Genomic DNA, 25,227 nt, shown 5'->3' with positions numbered 1-25,227 from the left:
TTGGGGATTCTAGAACTAGGAGCAGAGGGTGAGTGCCAGGCTGTTCAGGAGAGATGTCAGGAAGCACTTCCACACACACAAAGGATGGGAGAGGTTTGGAACTCTCTTCCACAAGTGGCAATTGACAATTGATCAATTGCTAATCTTAAATCTGAGATAGATGAATTGTTGTTAGGCAAAGTATGAAGCGATGTGGGCCAAAGGCAGGTATGTACAATTAGGCTACAGATTAGCCATGATCTCATTGACTGTTCCTATAACTCCATTGAAAACTCCTTCCCCTTCCCAAATCCTTTCTAACCCCAATGATAAATAATAGGTTAACTGTTACTTTTTTTTAGATTAAATTAGATTACTTAGTGTGGAAACAGGCCGTTTGGCCCAACAAGTCCACACCGATCCACCGAAGCGCAACCCACCCAGACCCATTTCCCTACATTTACCCCTTCACCTAACACTGCCGGCAATTTAGCATGGCCAATTCACCTGACCCACACATTTTTGGACTGTGGGAGGAAACAGGAGCACCGGAGGAAACCCACACAGACATGGGAAGAATTTCAGTAAGCGTGTTGTTTAACTCAGTAAAGAGTGGGTCCATGATAATTAGTTTTGTTCACAAAATAATGCATGAACCATATCTTTCATAATTCTCATGCAATTTTGCAATGGTTACTGATAACGAAAAGAATGGAATGTTAATTGTATTTTTTAAGTTGAGGATATGCAAGTGAAGGGAATTGATTAAATGAACACATAGAAAGAATGAAAGGAAATGGTTAGTCCTGATGGTCTGATGCAATTTTATGGTTAGTTCATTGCCAAGTGGCCCTGAAGAGGGAGCATATAGTTGGCATTGACATTCTTCTGGTCTTCTATGGCTACTGGAGGGCATTCAGACCTGAGAATTATATCGTTACTTTGTTTTTAAGTTTCGTTTTGGTTCCCCATTAGATCTTTTAATTAATTGTTTGTTCATTTGATCACCCAAAAGAGTACAAAATGTGATGTAAAGTGTGGACATATATACTGTATTTTTTTTTCTTCTTTTTTGGAAGCTTGAGTTTGAGCTTTTTGAGTTAAGAATCATTGGTTTTCTGTGTGTCTCAAGTTAATAATTGACTTTTCAGTCTTTATGTACTTATGGTGATATCTTTGTAAAATTGTTTTTGAGGCTTAACATTAGATTGAGTTGGGATCTGTGATTGAGCTGGGATCTGTGATTGAGTTGGGATCTGTGATTGAGCTGGGATCTGTGATTGAGTTGGGATCTGAGATTGAGTTGGGATCTGAGATTGAGTTGGGATCTGAGATTGAGGTGGGATCTGAGATTGAGTTGGGATCTGAGAGTATTGATAGGATTTTACAACCAAACAAGGTAAACAAGCTCCAGTGTAGAAGGTCAGGGGAGGTTTCTTAAGTTTAAGGGAAACACCCATTGCTGAGAGAGAGTTTTTGTTTTGAGTTTTGAGCAGTCTGTGATGTCCTAGGAATAGGATAGTGTGCATAGACATATGCTCCTGAGAAGATGATATATGGTGAACTGCATTACCTCTGAGTAAAATGCTAGTGTTAATCCCAGACTAGAGGTCTAGAATAAAGTCCTGAAGTGAATTAAAGCTGAATCCATTTAACCAAGTATATAATAGTTCCAGGAAGAAGTTATCTACAGTTCCAGTTGAAAGGTTAAAGTCACAAACAATGTAACTTACTCAAGTATTAGATAGAGGGACTCTGACGTGTTAGGTATGATACAAAACATTTGTTTGTTTTATAAATGGGTAGTTTGGTTTATTCTCTGTATTTTCATTTCTTTTGTTAATGAATTTTTGCTTATTACATAACTAATCAAAGTATGATCAGTCAAGCCAGATTTTTTTAACATTCATTCACAGGATGTGAGCATTGATGGCCAGCATTTCTTGCCCATCCTCAGTTGCCCAGAGGGCAGTTAAAGGCCCAACCACATTGCTCTGGGTCTGAAGTGACATGTAGACCAGACCAGGTATAGAATCATCAAATCCCTACAGTGTGGAAACAGGCCTTTCAACAGGTCCATTCTGACCCTCTGAAGAGTATCCCACCCAAACCCATTCCCCATTACTCGACATTTACCCCTCACTAATGCATCCAGCCTACACATCTCTGAACACTATAGGCAATTTAGCCCATGGCCAATTCACCTAACCTGCACATCTTTGGATTATGAGAGAAAACACACGTAGATATGGGGAGGATCTCCACACAGACAATCACCCAAGGCTGGAATCAAACCAGGTCTCTGGTGCTGTGAGGCAGGAGTGCTAACCACTGAGCCACCTTGCCTATAAGGATGATAGATTGGCTAAACAAGCAGCAGTGTAAACAATGCTTACAATGAGTGCTGGTAGTTTCTTTTTGAACAGTAATCTCTTTCCCAATATTTTTGTTTTTGAAACAATTTTTTTTATTTGTATTTCAATTAGAAACATTGAAAAATACAGCTTTTACAGGATGTCACTGAGTGTTCCGAAATGGCAAAACTGATTCAGTCTTCCTAAGACCTCCTTTTCTTAATGTTACTGTAAATTAGCATTGCATTCCCATGGAGACCAGATATGAATATAATAAACAAGGCACAACAGTAGGCCATTCTGCTGTTTGTGCCTGATTCACCATTCAACAACATTATGGCTGACCTGATTTTAACCTCAACACTACATTCCTGCATATCATTGATAATCTTCCATCCTCTTGGTAATTAAGAATTTATCCACCTCTACCTTAAGAATGTTTAAAATTATGCACACACTATCTTTTGAGGAAAGGAATTCTAAATACTTACCCAGTCTTCAGAGAAAAAATGCTTCCTAATCTCTGCTTTAAATGGGCAGACTCTCAGTTTTAAAATTATAAACTGAAGTTTTAGGTTCTCCTACAAGAGGAAACATCCTTTCAGCATCGACCCAGTCAAGTCCCCCTCTTATATGTTTCAGTTGTATCCCCTCAGACTCTTCTAAACTCCAGAAATATATAACCTTTCCTCATGAGGCAATCCACTCATTCCAGATAGTGGTCTGGTAAAACTTCTCTAAACTGCTGTCAAAACTTTGACACCCTTCTGTAAGTACAGTGACCATTCCTGTACACAGTGTTTCAGATGCAGCCTCACCAAGGCTCAGTATAAATGAAGAAAAACCTCCCTGTTCTTGAATTTGATTCCCCAGATGATTCCAGTGGACCCGTCTTCAAGTGTTGTTGGACCTGAAACATCATTTCCATACTGTCAAAGCCTAGTTTTACATATAATGTTAACAATCACTTTTTTTAAATAAAACCAGCTGCTGTCAGCATATCTGTTATCTAAGGTTAGCTTCAGAAGAATTGAAGTAACTTCCTCATTAATCTTCAATATGTCACGGATACATCAGTCACCTTACTATCAAAACACCTTGGATTACAACAAATGTACAACTGCCATTAATTGCCCAGAGTGACTGCACCTCGAAATCTCTCTCAGCACGTCTTAAATGGCTGTAGATCATGAAATGTTAGCAAAGTGTCAATGAGGGCGGAAAAGTTTAAAGTCCTCACTGTCCCAAGGGGTGCTGGGGGATTTGGTTAAAGAGAATTAGAGTGACTAAGTACCATGATGTTAAGATGAATTTATAAAAACTGTGATTGATAGGAAATAAAAGCATCTTCGTTATCTAAACATGGAAATCACAGGAATACATTTCAGAACAATTTAGATTTACAATTCTTAATCCTGACTGCTGAAAGGAAAAGAAATCCTGACTGTTGTGCATTTTCTATGTGACCCTGATCAGATGAAAGTGAAGGGTGACATTAATTAGCTGCTTAAATGGTTTTGGACCCTGGTCTCGAGAGGATAAAGCAATTTTGGGCACCACCTGGATCTCATGAATGTTCTACACATCATCATTGCATTCATTCCTAAATGTGGAACTGTTACACACAGCATTCACTTTGATCAATAGCAGAAACCTTTTCCTTGTTGTGTTAAGGTCAAAAACTCAGCCTGCAAAGCTGCTAAACGTTGAAGCCACTTTAAGAAGGAGCTGCAGTTTTAGTTCAGATCCTGCTCTTGTGTGTTTCTGTTCTTGCTGTGACAATTTGATTCAGAGCAATGTCTTTATCTAGAGGCAAAACAAACAAAGTTATGGGGCTGATTCTGTCACTGTGCAGCACTATCCAATATTACGCGGGAGAACCTTAAGAGTAGAATTCTGTCATTAAATTCAATTATTACTACTAAGTAGAAATCTATCTTTTGAATGTATCTTAACCAGGCCATCCCAATTAACCTTGAAAGATAGTTTGCAGTGGATCCTGCCCCCAGGTATTTGACAGTCACAACATAGCAAGGAAGACATAATAAATAAAAAGTCAGCTTTCTATCACAGCGCGGAATCAGCAAGTTAAAAAATCCTGCAAGTATCAAAGACTAAAGGATCACGAGGATTGAAGTTATTTTCATTACGTCTTTTATGTCCAATTGCTAAAATTAGCAAAAATGAAATAAATTTTCATACATTGTACAGCAGGCTACATGTTTATGCTTTTCTCTACTTTTGTGTTTTACGTTTTGTGAACTTAGTGGTGCTAATTTTACACGTGCTCAAATGTTAAGGAGGAAAGGTACTGAAGTTCACAACTGCCAGGAACATTGATGTTGACATGATGCGTGTAAATCTTTAAGGAGACTTATCTTAAAGTGATGTCAATAATTGCATACTTTGACATCACTTTAAGATATTAATATATTAAGATATTAATCCCACAGTTTGTAATCAGTCTGTAAGAAGCCAAAGCAGAGATTCTATATTCATTTTCTGAATTTATTGTGTACAGTCGTAATAAAATAAAGGACCCAGATTATTTCTTCACCAGTCCTTGTGCATAATTTATTTCTTCACCAGTCCTAGTGCATGGTGAGAATGTTTACTGTGAAAAGAAGGGTGTAACATGGTGAAATCATAGGTTTTAAAGATTTGACTGACCAGAATACAGGCAACCATCTTTCAGAGCAGCAAGGATATCAACATTTCATCTTCAGTTTATTTGTGCTGATTGTTTCTGACAACACAGACCCTGATATACAGGAGAGCAGATTAAAGTGATGTCTGAGAAATGCATACACATAAAGCTTATTACTTCATCATCTCGTTGCCCCAGATCCAATGGGCAGGAAAACATGTGGCTCAAAATACGAAACCCCGAATGAGACAAAATATGATCTACGCCTGGCTCTGTTGGATTGTATAATAATGTAACTCAGTGCAACTGTTCCCTCACTGAAGCCCAGCACAGTCTCCCTGTCTCGAGGTGAAGGCCAGCCAGACTTGTCTGCTCCATCTGCTTTTATGCTTTTCTCTCTCTTTCTCTATTTTAGAAGGCCTGTAATGCTAAACTTATAACTTCTTTTCTCTATTTTTGTAATGCATACCTAAAATGTTATACATCCGTACCTTTGTATGAAAGATGGTGCCAGAAATGGCAGGTTTGTACACTTTTCACTGTATTCCTGTATTTGAGTACATGTGACAATAAAATCTGAGTATAATTCTAATTCTTGCTTGTGGAATTGCTATTCAGCAGACAGATGTCTCCAGTTATCACTCATTGATACTCGCAGGAGCATGAGATACATGAATCAGGGGTGGGTGGCAATGCCCATGAACTACCTAACACGAATATTGGATAAAAAGTTAAAGTGCACCTCCCAACTGCTGGCACAACTGGTGTACAAGGACATCCAGGTCTTGTAGTACCTCCCCTTTCCCAATCTCTCGCCATTCAGATAATAATCTGTCTTCCCATTTGTGATACTAATCATAAATATAATGTGAATACCCTTACATTTATCCACATTATACTTCATCTGCTGTGTATTTGCCCACTCCCTCAATTTATCTAAATCACGCGTCTCTGCATCTTCCTTGTAGTTCACCCAAACACCCAGCTTTATCTTATCTGTAAACTTGGAGATATATTACATTTAATTCCTTCTTCTAAATCCCTAATAAATACTCTAAATGGCTGGGGACCAAGCACCGATCACTGCGATACCTCATTAGCCACTCTGTGCCACTCAGAAAATGAATAATTTATTCCTACTCTTTGTTTCCTGTTTGCCAACAAGTTCTCTATCCATATTAGTTCTCTCTGCCTGCCATCTTGGAAGATATCTCCTCAGCATTCCCACTAAACTATTTCTCAATGATAATTGGAGATCTCACCAATGAGGATCATTTCTTTAGACAGTAATCAGTAACCATTCTACAAGTGAGTTGAAAATGGCAGTGTTAGGTATGAGAGTTCCAAGAGTGTGTACATCAAACATGGAGTAATTTGTAAGAGAGGATCTTGAGGCTATGGAATAGCACTTTACAAAATTCACTGCATTTGCCAAAGTTATGTTTCACTCTCCAAGATTCATATCAGATTCCAGTGCAGATGATAGTTCCTGTAAGACATGTGTCAGATTGCTATTTATATTTAAATGATCGACCATTCATATTTCCTGATTTAGCAAATTAGGCTCAATAATTTACATTTAAAAAGCTCCTTAATATCACACTTGCAAAATTATAAGGGAAATGGCTCAAGTTAATCCAATCAATATCTTCAAGATTAATTGAGAAAATAAAACTTTAAACTCAGACAGAAATATTTTCCAGCGAACACAATAAAGATGGGCTAACTTATCAGGAAGAAAATGGATTGTTGACAAAGAATAAGCTCATGAAAGGGGAAGAATCCAAAATTGGTTGTAAAGTGAACTGAATTGTCTTTCCCTATTTCCAATGAATGAAGTGCATATCCAGAGCAATATCACAAAAATGACCCAAAACCATTAATTTAGTGAACAGCTTCAGCAAGGGATGTGTTTGCCTCATATTTGAAAGCTGTAAATTCAGTTTGCACTTGATAACCATGAGATAGCTTTGGTTCTGAAAGAATTCACACCCTCAGTTGTAACCAGCCTTCCTCTTCATCCACACTACTCAAATTGTTCTATGTTTCTGGCATTTACGTTACTGTCTCTGATTTCCAGAATGAACAGGGAGCTGAAGGAAGCATCTATGAGAATGGCACTGATTGGAAAGGTCATTCCAAGAATCAGGGGAAGCCAACTGATCTTCTGCTTCTCTACTGCTACAATTTTCTTTTTCATTAAACCATTTTAAAAATTTGCCTGGGGTGTTTGCATTTTAGGGAAGTGTTAACCCATTTAAGGATTCACAGTTGTCGGCAATAAGGCAATTGAATACAAATACACTGACAGTTCTGTATAACAACAATATTCCTAGATGAGGAGGGGAACACAGCAAGGCTCATGAGTGATACTATTCAAAGCAAACATCCTGGTGTTCCCAAAGCACCACTTATTGATATGGAGACAATGTAAAGAAAGCTTTGGCCAAGGATGGGCCACGTTTCTGCCTCACAGAGAAAGCTGGACAGCAGGTGGTAGCAATGTAAGTCTGAAGGCCATGGAGAAGACTGTTTTCTAGAGGAGAGAGTTGCAGGAGAAAATAGAAATGACAGATTTAAAAGTTTACATGGACACAGTGACCTTGGAGGTGAAGCTGAATGGATTACACACACAACCCAGTCACTCTGCTGCAGATTTGATGATAATCCAGTGAATACTTCAGTTTGAAAATGTATCGAGTTTAACCTTGCCTTCTTTGTGAATCTTCTCAAGGCAATTTTAATTTGATCATGTTACCAGTACAGTTGTGGCTTTGGGGGCTTTCTCTTGATTACATGGAGGGTCTTACTGTAACTTGGAGTAAAATAATATTCTACTCGGATTGTAAGTTTGCTTGCTGAGCTAGAAGATTTGTTTTCAGATGTTTTGTCACCATACTAGGTAACATCACCAGTGAGCCTCCGGTGAAGCGCTGATGTTCTGTCCCGCTTTCTATTTCTGTGTCTTGGTCTGTTATCATTTCTGGTTCATTATCTCAGAGGTTGGCAAATGGGGTCCAAATTGATGTGTTTATTGATGGAGTTCCAGTTTGAATGCCAGGCCTCTAGGAATTCCTGTGAATCTCTGATTAGCCTGTCGTAGGATGGATGTTTTGCCCCAGTTGAAGTGATGTCCTTCTTTGTCTGTGTGTAAGGATACTAGTGAGAGAGTGTCATGTCTTTCGGTGGCTAATTGGTGTTCATGTATCCTGGTGACTAGTTTTCTGCCTGTATGTCCAATACAGGATTTGTTATAGTCCTTGCATAGTATTTTGTAGATGACATTCGATTTGCTGGTAGTTGATATATGGTCCTTTAGGTCCATTGGGAGCTGTTTCAGTCTGTTGGTAGGTTTGTGAGCGGCTCTGATGCCAAGGGGTTGGAGTAGTCTGGTAGTCATCTCTGAGATGTCTTTGATGTGTGGTAGTGTGCCTGGAGTCTGAGCGTGTTGTGTTTGGTTGTTTGGGTTTATTGTTTAAATATCACCAGATTGTGTTTATCGGGTAGTTGTTCTTCTTGAATACACTGTATAAGGTATCTTCCTTCTGATGCCCGTAGTTCCTGGGTGGTGCATTGTAATGTTGCCCATTTAAATAATGTCCTGATGCAGCTCTGTTTGTGGGTGTTGAGATGATTGCTCCTGTAGTTGAATATCTGGTGTGTGTGTTGCTTTCCTGCAGATGCTGGTCAGCAGTTCTCCATTAACTGTCTGTTCCATTGTGACACCGAGGCAGAGGAATCTGTTATTGTTCTCCACCTCTTTTGTGAAATTTATGCCAGTAAGGATGTTGTTGATGATTTTGTAGGTTTCCTCTAATTTGTTCCGTTTCGTGTAGACAAAGATTTCATCCACGTAGTAGATCCGAAGTTTGGGTTGGATCCTGGGAGGGCTGTTCGCTTTAGTCTCTGCATTACTGCTTCTGCGAAGAAGCCTGATCCCATGGGTGTCCCATTGATTTGGGGAATCAAAAACTTGTTTGTATGTCTTGTCATTGAAGATGAAGTGGGTAGTGAGGCACTGGTCTACTTGCTAGACCCAGCCACACTACTTTATATGTTTCTACATGTGCAGAGTTGTTGGGGTCTGACTAGCCAGCTCAGAACCAGTCCCTAGATGAGGAGACTCTCCAACTCTCCTGTTTATATGTGTCCCTGATTGACCCAGGTTAACAATCCCAATCAAGCAGCTCATCGTCAATAAGATTCATCTGGTGCTTTCTCCAATCATGACAACTCAAAACAAAAAATCACACTCAATGGCAATGTGGTGTCTGGGTGGTTCACAAGCAACAGGAGAAGGTAACTACTTCTTACTTCCAAACTTTCCATAATTGAGGAAACCACAAGAATAAATTACTCTTTACTGGAATAGATTAATCAAACCTGCTTATTGTTATATATCTTGACTTTCTAGCTATTAACCTATTTTCTTTTAATTCAAAGAGTCATAGAGTCCTACAGCGTAAAGACAGGCCCTTTGGCCCACACTGGTCCATGCTGACCAAGATGTAAATCCATGCTAACCCTGTTTTGCTGCATTTGTCCCATATCCTTCTAAACCCTTCCTCTCCATGTATTTGTCCAAATGCACCTCAGCCACTTCCGCTGACAGCTCATTCCATATGCGTATCACCCTCTTGTAAAAAAAAGTTGCCCCTCAGGTTCCCTTTCCCCTCTCGCCTTAAACTGATGCCCTCTAGTCCTTGATTCCCCAACCCTGGGAAAAGGTCTGAGTGCATTCACCCTATCCATGCCTGTCATGAACTTACACACCTCTGTCAGGTCCCCTCTCCATTTCCTATGCTTAAAGAAAAAAAGTCCCAGCTTGTCCAATGTCTCCCGAGAACTCAGGCCCTTGAGTCCTGGCAGCTTCCTTGTAAATTATCTTCTGTGCTCTTTCCAATTTAATAACACCTTTCCTACAGCAAGGTGACCAAAACTGAAAACAATATTCCAAATGTGGCCTCACCAACATCCTGTACAAATACAACATAACTCCCAACTTCCATCCTCAATGCCCTGACTGATGAAGGCCAGTGTGCCATCACCCATGGGAAGTGGACATTCCTGGAAGGACCAGCATTTTATTAACTACCCCTAGCTGCTGTTGAGAAGTCAACATTGCAATGCTTTTGATTATAATGAACTTCAAGCTTGTTTGTATTATAATAACTTCAATGTTTTTGCCTGTTTCTCAATAATTGCCTCCTATTATCCGGAATTAAAAACTAAACTCCTAAATTTTAAAGTTATGTTCTCAATCAAAGGAATTAGCAAATAAATATTTCCAGTCCTCATCATGATGGCTGAACTGATTATGACAAGTGACTGAAAGAGGCTGATTGGGGCAGTTCACATAAACTGTATAAGAAACTGGAAAGAAGCGTTATACTGATGTCATTGTTCTGAGATTCCTGGCGTGTGATCAACAATGGGGAATAATGTACGAACAGAAAATGCTGGAAACACTCAGCAGGTCAGGCATGATGTGGTAATGATGGTTACCAGGGAAAGGCTATTCACTTCCTCAATTAAAAAGGCAGAATATCTGGATAGATCATGTAATGTCGGAACTAAAAGTGGGATATAACCCCTTCATAGAAGGAAAATCACCAGGGGAGAGAGACAGAAAACCTCCAAAAAAAAGTTTTGATCAAAAATGAGAGGGAAGTGGGAATGAACCAGGGTGAAAGCTGTATGGACAGAACAGTCATCAAACATAAAACAAAATAACAACTGAATAGCAAACATAACTTCACAGACACAAACTAAAAGCAGCAGTGACAGCCCCAGGGCTGCCAAAATCAACATTACTTAGACCAAACAGAGAAGTAAAACTCTAAAGCTACAAGAATCAAGACACAACAATTATCAGTGAGCTGAAGGAATTTTGTCAAATAGAACGATTCAGCGATTTGTCTAAAAATGCACAGGAAGGGATTAGGCTTTAAACATACATCATCATTCAGCTTGAAAATGCTTCTAACAGCATGATATATCATAAACTACAGGCAGAATTCTAGAATAATTGCATGCTATGACTCAGGAAAATGCCATACAACCATCAGAAACTTGTCACCTCTCTAAAACAGACAATCAATCATAAAACATTTTGTCTTATTGAAATATCCTTGACTTTTTCCTTTACAAATACTTGTTTAGTAGTATTTATACCTCGTTTCAATTCTCACAGCAATAACTTGACAAAGCAGAGTCAAGCCACCCAGTTTAAACTTTAAAAAGAGTTTGCTTGTTCACTAAATAAAAATAAATGTTGGAAATCTGAAACTAACACAGAGAATGCTGGAGAAACTGAGTCATATATTCATAGAGATGTACAGCACGGAAACAGGCCCTTCAGTCTAAATCATCAATATGACCAGATAGCCTGAATTAATCTAGTCCCATTTACCAGCATTTGACCCATATCCCTCTCAACCCTTCCTATCCATATACCCATCCAGATGCCTTTTAATTGTTGTAATTGTACCAGCCTCCACCACTTCCTCTGGCAGCTCATTCCATACATGTTTCACACTCTGCGTGAAATCGGTTCCCCTCAGGTCCCTTCTTCATATCTTTCCCCTCTAAACCTGTGTCCTCTAGTTCTGGACTCCCCCACCTCTGTGAAAAGGCCTTGCTTATTCACCCTATCTATACCTCTCAATAAAGTCACCCTCAGCCTCCGACGCTCCAGGGAAAACAGCCCCAGCCTATCCAGCCCCTCCCTATAACTCAAATCCTCCAACCCTGGCAACATTCTTGTAAATCTTTTATGAACCTTTTCAGGTTTCACAACATCCTTACTATAGGAGGGAGACCAGAATTGCACACAGTATTCCAAACGTGGCCTAACCAATGTCCTGTACAACCACAACATGGCCTTTCAATTCCGATACTTAAGACTGGCTATTTGTGTGGAGACAAAAACAGAGTTTGCATATTTTAATCTGGAATAACTCTTAGGAACTGAAACTTTCTGGAAGAATTGAGGCCTGAGGCAGATCAGCCCTGATTTTGTTCAAAATCGGTGCTTGAGGGTTAAATTGCCTGCATTCTTCTGCTTGTATTTCTTCTGTTCTTATGTTTTGACTGAGTGTCAGTTTCAGGGAGTTTCATGCCCTGTTTCTCTCTGTGAGACCTGGCCACACTCCTCACACTATTGTCACCTAATATTTCTACATTTGGCTCTGCCCTTGTAATTGATGATGCCATCAGCAGAGGCTGAACTGTTTGCCGATGCCAATACAGTGCCCCATTTTCACCGTATGTGACACGTCCAAGCTCATTTCAAGCCTTGCAAGGTTAGAACAACCATTCCAGGTGAAATGCACAGCTGCAATGTGAACAGGGTGGCTAAGAACAGGAAGTTGGAATTCTGGTTCATGATTATGGAACTGCAGGTCCTGATGGATGGAGGGCTACCTTTCTCCTCAGAACTTCAACAGAACCAGCCTGGAAGGAGGTAGCTGCCCAAGTCAGTGCCATCACCATACTCATAAGAAACACTCAGCAATGCTGTAAGATGATCAGTGACCTTCTGGGCTCTACAAGGGTAAGTGCCTCCATATTGGTTCTGCTATCTTTTACTCACTGTCACTCTGAAACAGTTCCTACTACCCACAAAGGCTCTTCAACTACACTCTCAACATTGCCTGCAGCACCTTCTTTCAATAGCACTCATTCACTCCATTCTGCCACATTGCTAACTCTTCCTGCCCTCTGTGCCTCTTGCTCATTCTCAAAACCCTTACTCATCCTATACCGATGATGTGGAGGTTCCAGTGTTGGACAACCACCTGATGAAGGAGCAGCGCTCTGAAAGCTAGTGCTTCCAAATAAACCTGTTGTACTATAACCTGGTGTTGTGTGATTTTTAACTTTGTAATCCTGCACTGTCACTTTATGCTCTTCTAACCTCTTCCAACCACTTCCACCAATTCAATTCCATTTTAGTCCCATTATAGAAAGGGCTGGTCAATACCACTCCCTGGGTTAATGCCTCTGCAGCTCTGTAGCTAAACAACTTGCAGTGCCCAGACAAGTTAGCCGGGACTTAGAGGGCTGACTGTGGACAACTCCTAGAATGCTATCAGACAATGTTCTTGACTGAATGTGGTGACACACCTTGACTGGCTATTGTCCCCCTTGACTCAACTAAGGGCTGTGCCCCTTAGTCCTTCTGCCATGACAGCTTGGTTGCAGTCCAGGCAATGTGTTACCAAAGAAACTGCTGCCATATGCTGCAGATTTGACATTGATGCAACACAGTATTGTACGGCAAATTGTCCAGCCCTATTAACAGTTCACTGCTGGAGACCATTACAAGTTACCCAGCTTCACATTTGTGCTAAAAGGTAAACAAGGCTGAGGACTGCAAGGCAATACATGCTGAACGGTGCAGCAATACACAAAAGGACAAACTAAGGTAGAGATGCTGAGTAAGTACAAAGTGAGTAAAAGATAAAAAGATAAACGAGATGAGGCCATTGCAGGTGACATGAGATAGGGTTGTGTGTTTGCATACAGCCTGACCTGCCAGGAATAGAGCAGTGTGAGGTGATATTGAGTTCTAAAGTGCAGTAGTGAAGTGCTGTTAGCTTAATATCAGTCATGATGATGAGGTGAGGCTGGTGTCTTGCCAATGCCAATGTCAGTGGAGATTGTCCCTGCCTCGGAGCATACCTCGAGATCGCAGAGAATGGTAAAGCCATAGTTCTGAAGGATCATGGGGTTGCTCTGTCATTAGAGAGATGTGACTGATGCTGAGTTTAATCTGAGGGTCACCATGCCTCAGGTGAGGGGAGAAGTTGAGAAGGAGAATCCTTCATGGTAACCTCAGCTGGTGCAGGAATAAAACCCACACTGATGGAGTCATTCTGAAACGATGGCCAATACAGAGGCAGAAGAAGGGAAGTGGAGCCACCAGTTAACTGCTCAGCGTTTCAAGGAGTGAATTGGTGCTGTCGAGTTTCTCACTGCTACCTGGGAGAATGACCAACTGAATATTAATAAGGTGAGATTGGTGAATAATGAGATGTAAATGCATCAAAATAGGGGCCTCACAGCTTCACCATAAGATTTTCAATAAGCAATTGAAACATTTTTTTTGACATTGAAAATATCATTTTCTCAGACTTTGCTGCATTCTCCTGAACATAATAAGATTGACCACATCATTCAAAACCTGAGAAAATTCCACCAACGGAGTTAAACGGACTGACAAATAAAGGAAAGGCTGTGACATTGCTGTGGTACAAAGTCTAGTGTGAAAACAAGCTTAATGAACAGCAGATTTAAAACATCTTTACACTCATAGCATTTATCAGCATATTGAGAAGAAATGTAAAATGGATGTAATACTTCTTCATATTCAAGATAAAAAAAAACCTACAAAGGTATTTGAAGATGTCATTTCTTAAGAAACAGGCAAATGATGAGATTCTCTATGAAAGGGAACATGGATGTTTTTCTTGTCCTCAGGGCAGTGATGGTCTAGATTGCTTATTGATTATGATTTGAATGTGGGGAGGTGGTGGCCTTGTATATTATTGCTGGAGACCCAGTGAACATTCTGGGTACTCAAGTTCGAATCCTGCAATGGCAGATGGTGGAATTTGAATTCAATAAAGAAACTGGAATTAGGAGTCTAATAATGACCATGAAGTCATTGTTGTGTATAAGGAAAATCCCATCTGGTTCACCAATGTTCTTTCGGGAAGGAAATTTGCCATCCTCACCTGGTCTGGTCTACATACGTCTGCAGATCCACAGCGATGTGATTGACACTTAACTGCCTGATGGGCAATGAGGGATGGACAATAAATGCTCTCATCCTGTGAATGAATAAATAAAAAATGATTCATTCAAAATGTCACCTAACTTTCCCGTGTAGTTTATTATAGATAACGGGGAGTTGGTTTGCTTGGACGATCGGTTTGGGAAACAGAGTGATGCCAACACAGAGGGTTCAATTGCTGCACTGGCTGTGGTTATCATGAAGGACTCTCCTCCTTCTCAACTTCTCCCCTTACCTGAGGCGTACTCACTCTCAGGCTACACTTACCACTAATTATCTTTCTTTCTCTAAAAGCGAAGCCCTGTAGTCTTCATGGACTTTGATGAATTTATTTTACCTTTTACTTTAGATAGTTGAAAGATTTTTAATGCTGCTAGTTATGAATGATAAAAAAAATTGACTGAAGAAATGTAATTAATGCTTTAAAAAATCCAAGAAATTTAAATTGTGATTTTGAAGTAAAAGTAAACTGATTTTTGATCAAAATCATCTTTTGTTTGACACAAAGTGTTTATCACATGGTATTGGAGCAGGATTAGACCATTTGACTATTCAATGCCATCCTGACTGACTTTGGGCTACACCTTCCCACTGGCTCCCTGCATTCCTCAAATCCCTGAGCAATCAATCGTCTCTCCCATAGTTAATGACAATGAACAAGAACAAAGAACAAACAAAATTACAGCACAGGAACAGGCCCTTCAGCCCTCCAAGCCTGTACTGATCCAGATCCTCTATCTAAACCTCCCACCTATTTTCTCAGGATCTGTATCTGTTGTCCCCTGCCCATTCATGTATCTGTCTAGAAATGATGCTACCATGCCTGCCTCTACCACTTCTGCTGGCAACCCGTTCCAGGCACCCACCACCCTCTGAGTTAAGAACCTTTCACACAATTCTCCCTTAAACATTTCCCCTCTCACCTTGAACTCGTGACCCCTAGTAATTGAGTCCCCCACTCTGGGAAAAAGCTTTTTGCTATCCACCCTGTCTATACCTCTCATGATTTTGCAGACCTCAATCAGATGCCCCCCTCAACCTCTGTCTTTCTAATGAAAATAATCCTAATCAACTCAGACTCTCCTCATAGCTAGCACCCCCCTATATCCTGGTGAATCTCCCCTGCACCCTCTCCAAAACATCCAAATCTTTTTGGTATGTGGCAACCAGAACTGTACGTGGTATTCCAAATAAAGGCTCCACAACCCTCAGATGCAGAGAATTCCAATGATTCACAATATTCTGAGGGACAACATTTCTCCTCTTCGCAGTTTAAGATGACATATAATTTATAATGAAGCGATTGAAAGTCCCTAAGCAACATACTCACAGGCCTCTATAGTATTGGTTGTACTCTGGGAAGTGGTGCTATCCACAGCAAATGTTAACAGATTTAAATTGAGTAAAAAATGAGGTCTGCAGATGCTGGAGATCACAGCTGCAAATGTGTTGCTGGTCAAAGCACAGCAGGCCAGGCAGCATCTCAGGAATAGAGAATTCGACGTTTCGAGCATAAGCCCTTCATCAGGAATAAGAGAGAGAGAGCCAAGCAGGCTAAGATAAAAGGTAGGGAGGAGGGACTAGGGGGAGGGGCGATGGAGGTGGGATAGGTGGAAGGAGGTCAAGGTGAGGGTGATAGGCCGGAGTGGGGTGGGGGCGGAGAGGTCAGGAAGAGGATTGCAGGTTAGGAGGGCGGTGCTGAGTTGAGGGAACCGACTGAGACAAGGTGGGGGGAGGGGAAATGAGGAAGCTGGAGAAATCTGAATTCATACCTTGTGGTTGGAGGGTTCCCAGGCGGAAGATGAGGCGCTCCTCCTCCAGCCGTCGTGTAGTTGTGTTCTGCCGGTGGAGGAGTCCAAGGACCTGCATGTCCTCGGTGGAGTGGGAGGGGGAGTTAAAGTGTTGAGCCACGGGGTGATTGGGTTGGTTGGTTCGGGCGGCCCGGAGGTGTTCTCTGAAGCGTTCCGCAAGTAAGCGGCCTGTCTCACCAATATAGAGGAGGCCACATCGGGTGCAGCGGATGCAATAGATGATGTGTGTGGAGGTACAGGTGAACTTGTGGCGGATATGGAAGGATCCCTTGGGGCCTTGGAGGGAAGTGAGTGTGGAGGTGTGGGCGCAAGTTTTACATTTCCTGCGGTTGCAGGGGAAGGTGCCGGGGGTGGAGGTTGGGTTGGTGGGGGGTGTGGATCTGACAAGGGAGTCACGAAGGGAGTGGTCCTTGCGGAACGCTGATAGGGGAGGGGAGGGAAATATATCCTTGGTGGTGGGGTCCGTTTGGAGGTGGCGGAAATGGCGGCGGATGATACGTTGTATGTGCAGGTTGGTGGGGTGGTAGGTGAGAACCAGTGGGGTTCTGTCTTGGTGGCGGTTGGAGGAGCGGGGCTCAAGGGCGGAGGAGCGGGAAGTGGAGGAGATATGGTGGAGGGCATCGTCGATCACGTCTGGGGGGAATCTGCGGTCCTTGAAGAAGGAGGCCATCCGTCCCTGTTCAGAAATATCTGTGTGAGAACATGTCAAACCTGGAGGTTTTATTTTATCATGTTTACAGGGTGGCACGTTGGCTCAGTGGTTAGTACTGTTGCCTCACAGCACCAGGGAATTGAGTTTGATTCCACTTTTGTGTGCCTGTGTGGAGTTTGCACATTTCCCCTGTGTCTGCATAGGTTTCCTTTGGGTGCTCCCACAGTTCAAAGATGTGCAGGTTAGGTGGATTGGCCGTGGAGAATGCACGGTTACAGGGATAAGGAGAGTTGGAGTGGACTCAACCGGACGAATGACCAGTTTCCACACTGTAAGGATTCTATGATACTTTGGCCTGAGGAAGTTGTGTTGTTTAGAACGTGCATATTAACATATCACAAAAGAAATACATACATACGTTGGTGCAAATCAGTCTGAATTTCTTTTACAGGGAGGTCTTTATTTGAATAATTACCTCAGTAAGATTAGTTACATTTGTAAGATGGGTATGTTTCTTTTTGTTGTTTTTATGGTGATGCATTGTTCTAGTTTTAACCAGTAAGAATTGTTCTTAGATTACATCAACAGAGGCAGTGTTTAATTTGTCTTCAGTTTCTTTACTGAATGGGCTTGTTCAATAAGCCATCCTGTTACAAATGAATCAAGATGTTAGAATTTGCAAACAGTTCTGTTTAATTGTTACAGAATGTACATTGTAGATTGTTTGAGGTTACATTTCCTTGTGTGTTCACCAACACATGTAGAGACTCAAAACAATGAAAGGGTGGACCCGATGAATGTCTATAGTGACTTGGGCACAATTATGAATGTGGTTTTCTGAACAGATGCAGAAAATAATCTAAATAGCCACTGGAATATTTTAGATATTTAGATGATCAGATAGTTGGATAGTTTAGGTATTTAGATTATTAGAATTGCAGGAGGCAGATGTTGAAGGTTTTAAAAAGTGTGCAGCATTGAGAGGTGTTAAAGGCCCAGACTCGCGGAAAGATGTGCTGGCCTTAGAAGGAGTGCAGAGTCGACTTACCTCGGATTGCAAGAGCTGAATATGATGGTTCTAGCAGTAGCCTCATCCACTGGCTGGAGAGTTGCTGCTAACCCAAAGTGGGATGACACCCTCGTATTTATTAGGGATTGGGGTCTTGGGGTCAAAGATGGATCGAGAGTCTGGTTGCAAATCTAGGGAGCTCACCACCACCTTGTCAAAGTCAATAGGGACAGACATTCAATGCTGGTGAGACTGTGTCACTCACATCTCACCAATGATTTAAAAAGATCAGCCATGATCTCATTGAATGGCAGGAACAATTTCAGAGGCTGAAGGAGAACAGCCTGATGAAGGAGCAGCACTCTGAAAGCTAGTGCTTCCAAATAAACCTGTTGGAGTATTACCTGGTGTTGTGTGACTTTTAACCTTGTACACCCCAGTCCAACACCAGCATCTCCAAATCATATCCGCAAGTAGAGGCTGTTGAGTTAATATTGGCGCCGTTAGGATAGCGAGCAACGATAACTGTTAAAATCCCCACACTTGACTGTGGATCACTGAGTGCTAATGTTTATCTCCAACTAGGCAGTGGTATCCCAAACTCAACTACACCCAACCTAAACAATACAAATAACCTGCTAGCATTCACGATGCTCATATTTAGATGAGACTGTCAGGTATCAAAGGCACATGCCAACACTGGGAATCTTCTTGTCAGATCAGAAACTGAATTGTTTTCCCTAAAATAGCAGACAGTAAGATAAAGATTTACGGAGAAGTAGAATGTGGAGTTTGCACATTCTCGCCGTGTCTGCGTGGGTTTCCTCTGGGTGCTCTGGTTTCCTCCCACAGTCCAAAAATGTGCGGGTTAGGTGAATTGGCCATGCTAAATTGCCCGTAGTGTTAGGTAAGGGGTATATGTAGGGGTATGGGTGGGTTGCGCTTCGGCGGGTTGGTGTGGACTTGTTGGGCCGAAGGGCCTGTTTCCACACTGTAAGTAATCTAATCTAATCTAGATCAATATTTGAGGGAATGACTGATTTAATGTTTGAGAGTTTTTTTTCAACTGATAAGATAGGCAACATAATCCTCTCTTGTTCTATATATTCATATGTTTCTTGTAATAGTTATTTAACAAACATTTTGAAGTTTTAGGATCTCCATTAACATTTCTTTCCTGTTATGAAGTAATACCTGACTATTTATTCCCTGTGTCGATTATTTTGTGATACTTTGATCATTCCCTAAGTTTATTAGTTCCACATGTGTTTCATATATTTGAGAACTGTACCAAACTTTCATCAATCACATAAAAAGTTTTTTTTTGAACAGGAAAAATCTCTGAACGTAATGGAATACTAATCAGGAAGAGTCTTATTCAGCCTAATGCATTGCTTAGTGTATTATGCACCAAGGTTGCACAGTAGGAGAATTTCCTTTGTTATTTGTTCATTACCATTTCAAAGTAAAAGAACATTCCAATGGAGAAAGAAATATATCCATTTTATATAACATTTTACTGGTAAGTATAGCTTTTAAGTGTCATACGTATGCATCCTGTTGAAGAATGCATTTTCAAGCTTTCTGGTATTTTGTATGTGACACTAGGGTATGCTGCCAAATGTTTGGATATTTAGTTATTCTTGCTTTCTTCGAGAACAATATTCTTAATGGTTTATGATCAAAATCTATCATTCTTACCTGTAAAATATCTAACACTTTGTGGCCAGTTTTAAATCAGTGACAGGTCAATTCATTTAAAGGGCCTCTTCGTATTTTTCTACAACTAAAATGAAGCCTCCTGAAATCACAAGTTGCAAGAGTTATGACACATTTGCACTCTTACACTTTCTGTACTTTCTGCAATATAATGGGAACTGGGTGTCAAACTCCAGAATGAATTTGAAGGGAACTGGAATTTAAGTACCTCTTTAGAACTTACACTCAGCTTTGCCCAAGGATGGGTCAGCCCTAAGATAAGACTGCTTTCTGTGGCAGAGAAAAGTGCGCATCTTTAGACATTCCCTTTGCTGATTTTCCTAACTAATAGCAAAAATAAAATCAAAATACTGTGGATGCTGGAAATCTGAAACAAATACAAAGAATATCAGAGAACTCGCCAGGTCTGGCAGCATCTGTAGAGAGAAAGCAGAGTTAATATTCTGAGAAAAGAATCTCTGAAAAAGAGCCATAAAGGATTCAAAACTTTGGCTCTGTTAATGGTAGCAAAAGTTTACCTTGCTAAAAGTGTGAGATGGAAACAAGTTATTTTTTACCAACTAGAATATCACCTTCACAAATCTGATTGAAAGAAGATGAAATACATAGAGCAAGGACTGAGAAATGTAAGATAGAATGGATAGATTCAATGTCAAAGCTGGTTTGGAAGATAGTAAAAGTGAAGGAAAAATTGGACTGAGAGAGAGAGATATAAAAAAATTAACTGAAAGAAAATATATTAGAACACATTTAAATTTTGCATTTTAAAAACCTTCAACAGCAACTAATAGCAAAAAGAATGAGTTTTCTTGCCTTACTTAGTTAATTTCCAGTGTTAACAAGGATAATTGTCAGACAGGCTGGATCATATTTCAGATTATTTAGACAGACTGTAACTCTGTAATCAGGTGACTTCTCAGATCTCCTATGCAATGCAAGAACTTCACAGCATTGCATACACATGAACTGGAAGCCAGAGAGTAAGGTATCATTTTTTAAATGTGGTGGAGTGGTGCATTTCTATTGGCAACTTTTGGATTTCAATCGTAACTAAATAACTTTCCTCAGCTGAAGTTGCTATTTGCATAAAATTATGACAAACCCTATTACCTTTGTCTTTACTTTGATAGTAAACTTTGGTTTTTCAACCCTGCTCACTGATGTTCTTTAATATAGGTGCAAGGTGAAACTATTTTGTAGCATTATGCAATAAGCAATGCAAGCATACCTTGAAAGCAAGCCATTCCTGTAATGATCAGTATCTTTTCTATATTTCTATGTTCTTGAGAAGTGCTTCTTTTGAGCAGCCAGCCAGCTATGCTTCTCTACAATAATGACTACATTTCAAAATCGCTTCATTTTGTTATGAAAATCTTCGAGATGTCCTGACGTTGTAAAAGATGAAAGAAATGTGGAAATATTTTCTCACAAATGATCTGGGACATTTTATGACTTGATAGCACGGTCAAAACACATGGTGCTATTATTCCACAGATAAATAGAATTTAGCAGCCTGTTTATCTATCTGAAATATTTATAATTTGCAATTTGTGATGTTAGTAATCAATCATTTCTGCTGCAGCTATTAATTGATTGGCAATAATGAATTATACTTTTGGTCTGAATTGCTAATTTTAATTGCCTTGAGGGTCAACGCATGAGGAAGTAATTTAAACAGCTGCATTTATATCTGTAGGTAGCAGTTACTGACAACAGCAATATTATAAAACTTATTGATTACAGATGTCATAAATCATGTGCAGATGGAAGCTGATTGAATTGTTTCCTTTCTTTAAATAAAATATTTCAAAGTTTTACCAACATAAACATAAATCTCAATTTTGGAAACTAAGATTATTACCATTGAGTGGAGTAAATGACTTTAAACATGTAATTCTACTCTCAATCTTGTCAATGGAGATTCAAACATACTTATAATTATTTGTATAATTCTGAGGTAACTACACCACTGCAGCAGTTCTTGTCTCAGTCTTTACATCTGTTATTTTCTCATTGTAACATGATTATTTCAGTTTAAAGGTACAGAAATTCATATGTAACCTGGTAATTATTCAAAATACATAACTAATGTGCAAAGTATTATAAAAGTATTGTATGTTTTTCTCTGTAAGATATAACTGTAGATTTTAAGGCGGTTCAATGGGAAATCAAGGGAATGGGCAGTTCTCCCAGGCTGTTCTCCTAGGCCCAGTTAGTGACAAAGAGTCTCAGCTAAAGACGGACAGAAGAGGCCAACTCATCCAATAAGGGAGTTGTAACATGAAAAGGAAAATGGTTAGAATTTTCAAACCAAGTTTTAAGCATCATTATTGACAGCATTTATTCCAACTTGAATGACAAAGGCTTCTCAACGTGATAACTAAAGCATTTCCACCCTGAAATCTCTCACGTAACACAATCTGTGTAGAGGAAAACGCAATGGTTTGTCTAAAGCATAACATTTATAATTCTTAAGAATAAATTTATCATTTGCTTTTGTAACTTTGATTGCCTCTGCTTCTCCCTTCCTTTTTTTCCATGTCCAGACTACTCTTATACCCAACTATAAGTTATTAAAATTCAAACCCCCTTCCCTTCCATGAGCACAGCACACCCTCACTACTCCAGGTTCGGGGGAATGCCTCTTCTGGTTAACTGTATAATTTTGAAGTTGAAAATCTGAGAATAGTATTTGAGATGAATATTTACGAAATCATTCATCAGAGAACAGTGAAAGGATTCTTCATCATCAGTGTGTGATAAAATCCACTTTTCTTCATGTGTCCATTTGTACTCTCTAAATCAAAAACATAAAAATGGTGACATTCAGAGAACTTGTTCTAATATTAATTACATTCAATTTTGCCGAGCAGCAGAGGTAGGATGTGTACAAGGTTTTCATTGGTTACTGTAGACAGTTTAAGACCCATTGAAAAACAGTTCAAATGTTAGAGGCAGTTTTGTTTTGTTTTCTGTGAGACATGGGTATTGCTGGCTGGGCACTGATTTATTGCCATCATTAGTTGCCCTTGAGAAGGTGGTGGTGAGCTGCCTTTTTAACTGCTGCAGTCCATGTGCAAGAGATTGACCCACAGTGTCATCAGGGAGGAGTTTGAGGATTTTGACCCAACATCCATAAAGGAATGGTGATATATTTCCAAGTCAGGTTGGTGAGTGGCTTGGAGAGGAATTTGCAGGTGTTGATGTTCCCATATATCTACTGCCGTTGCCCTTCTATCTGTGCCTCCCATTATCTTGTATACCTCAATTACGTCCCCTTTTCTCCAGTGAAAAAAGTCCGAGCTCAGTCAATCTCTCTTCATAAGATAAGCCCTCCAGTCCAGGCAGCATCCTGGTAAACTTCCTCTGAACCCTCTCCAAAGCATCCACGTCTTTCCTATAATAGGGTGACCAGAAATGGACGCAATGTTCCAAGTGCGGTCTAACCAAAGTTTTATAGACCTGCAACAAGATCTCATGACTCTTAAACTCAGTCCCTCAGTTAATGAAAACCAAAACATCATATGCTTTCTTAACAACCCTGTCCACTTGGGTGGCCATTTTAAGGGATCTATGTACTTGCACACCAAGATCCCTCTGTTCCTCCACACTGCCAAGAATCCTGTCTTTAATCCTGTACCCATCTTTCAAATTCGACCTTTCAAAATGCATCACCTCTCATTTATCCAGTTTGAACTCCATCTGCCACCTCTCAGCCCATCTCTGCAGCCTGTCAATGTCCCGCTGCAGCCCTACAACAGCCCTCTATACTGTCAACGATACCTCCAACCTTTGTGTCATCTGCAAACTTGCTGACCCATCCTTCAATCCCCTCATCCAAGTCATTAATAAAAATTACAAACAGTAGAAGTCCAAGGACAGAGCCCTGTGGAACACCACTCACCACAGACTTCCAGGCAGAATATTTTCCTTCTACTACCACTCGCTGTCTTCTGTTGGCCAGCCAATTCTGTATCCAGACAGCTATGTTCCCCTGAATCCCCTTCCTTCTGACCTTCTGAATGAGCCTACCATGGGGAAACTTTATCAAATTCCTGATGAAGGGCTTATGCCCGAAACGTCGAATTTCCTATTCCTTGGATGCTGCCTGACCTGCTGTGCTTTAACCAGCAACACATTTTCAACTGTGATCTCCAGCATCTGCAGACCTCATTTTTTACCCAAACCTTATCAAATGCCTTGCTGAAGTCCATATACACCACATCCACAGTTCGACCCTCATCAACTTTTCTAGTCACATCCTCAAAGAACTCGATAAGGATTGTGAGGCATGACCTGCCCCTCACAAAGCCGTGTTGACTGCATTTAATCAAGCCATGTTCATCCAGATGGTCATAAATCCTATCCCTCAGAAACCTTTCTAACACGTTGCAGATGACAGACGTGAGACTGACTGGTCTGTAATTGCCGGGGATTTCCCTATTTCCTTTCTTGAAGAGAGGAATTACATTTGCCTCTCTCCAGTCCTCAGGTACGACTCTGGTGGAGAGCGAGGAAGAAAAGATCTTCGCAAGTGGTGAAGCAATTACATTTCTCACTTCCCAAAGCAGCCGAGGACAAATCTGCTCTGGGCCTGGCGACTTGTCAATCTTAATGTTTGACAAAATTTTCAGCATATCAGCTTCCTCTATCTCTATCCATTCCAGCATGCACACCTGCTCTTCAAAGATTTCATTCACTACAAAGTTCGTTTCTTTCATAAAGACAGAAGCAAAAAACTCATTTAGGGCTTCCCTTACCTCCTCAGACTCCACACACAAGTTCCCTATGCTATCCCTGATCGGCCCTACTCTTTCTTTGACCATTCTCTTATTCCTCACGTAAGTGTAAAATGCCTGTGTGTTCTCCCTAATCCGTTCTGCCAAGCCTTTCTCATGCCCCCTCCTGGCTCTCCTCAGACCATTTTTAAGCTCCTTCCTCACCTGCCTGTAATCCTATAGAGCTAAGCTTGACCCTAGCTTCCTCCACCTTATGTAAGCTACCTTTTTCCTTTGGACGAGAAGCTCCACCGTTCTCGTCATCCAAGGTTCCTTTATTTTAGCCCTTCTTGCCTGTCTCAGAGGGACATATTTATTCATCACTTGCAACAACTGTTCCTTAAACAGTCTCCACATGTCTATAGTGCCTTTCCACTGGAACAATTGCTCCCTCTCCATGCTTCCTAACTCATATCTAATTGCATCATAGTTTCCTCTTCCCCAATTAAATCATTTTGCCTAATCCTCTCCTTCTCCAC

This window comes from Hemiscyllium ocellatum, chromosome 23 (genome assembly GCF_020745735.1).
Source record: "Hemiscyllium ocellatum isolate sHemOce1 chromosome 23, sHemOce1.pat.X.cur, whole genome shotgun sequence".
In the NCBI taxonomy this organism is placed as follows: domain Eukaryota; kingdom Metazoa; phylum Chordata; class Chondrichthyes; order Orectolobiformes; family Hemiscylliidae; genus Hemiscyllium; species Hemiscyllium ocellatum.
Note: the sequence above shows the minus strand (reverse complement) of the source record.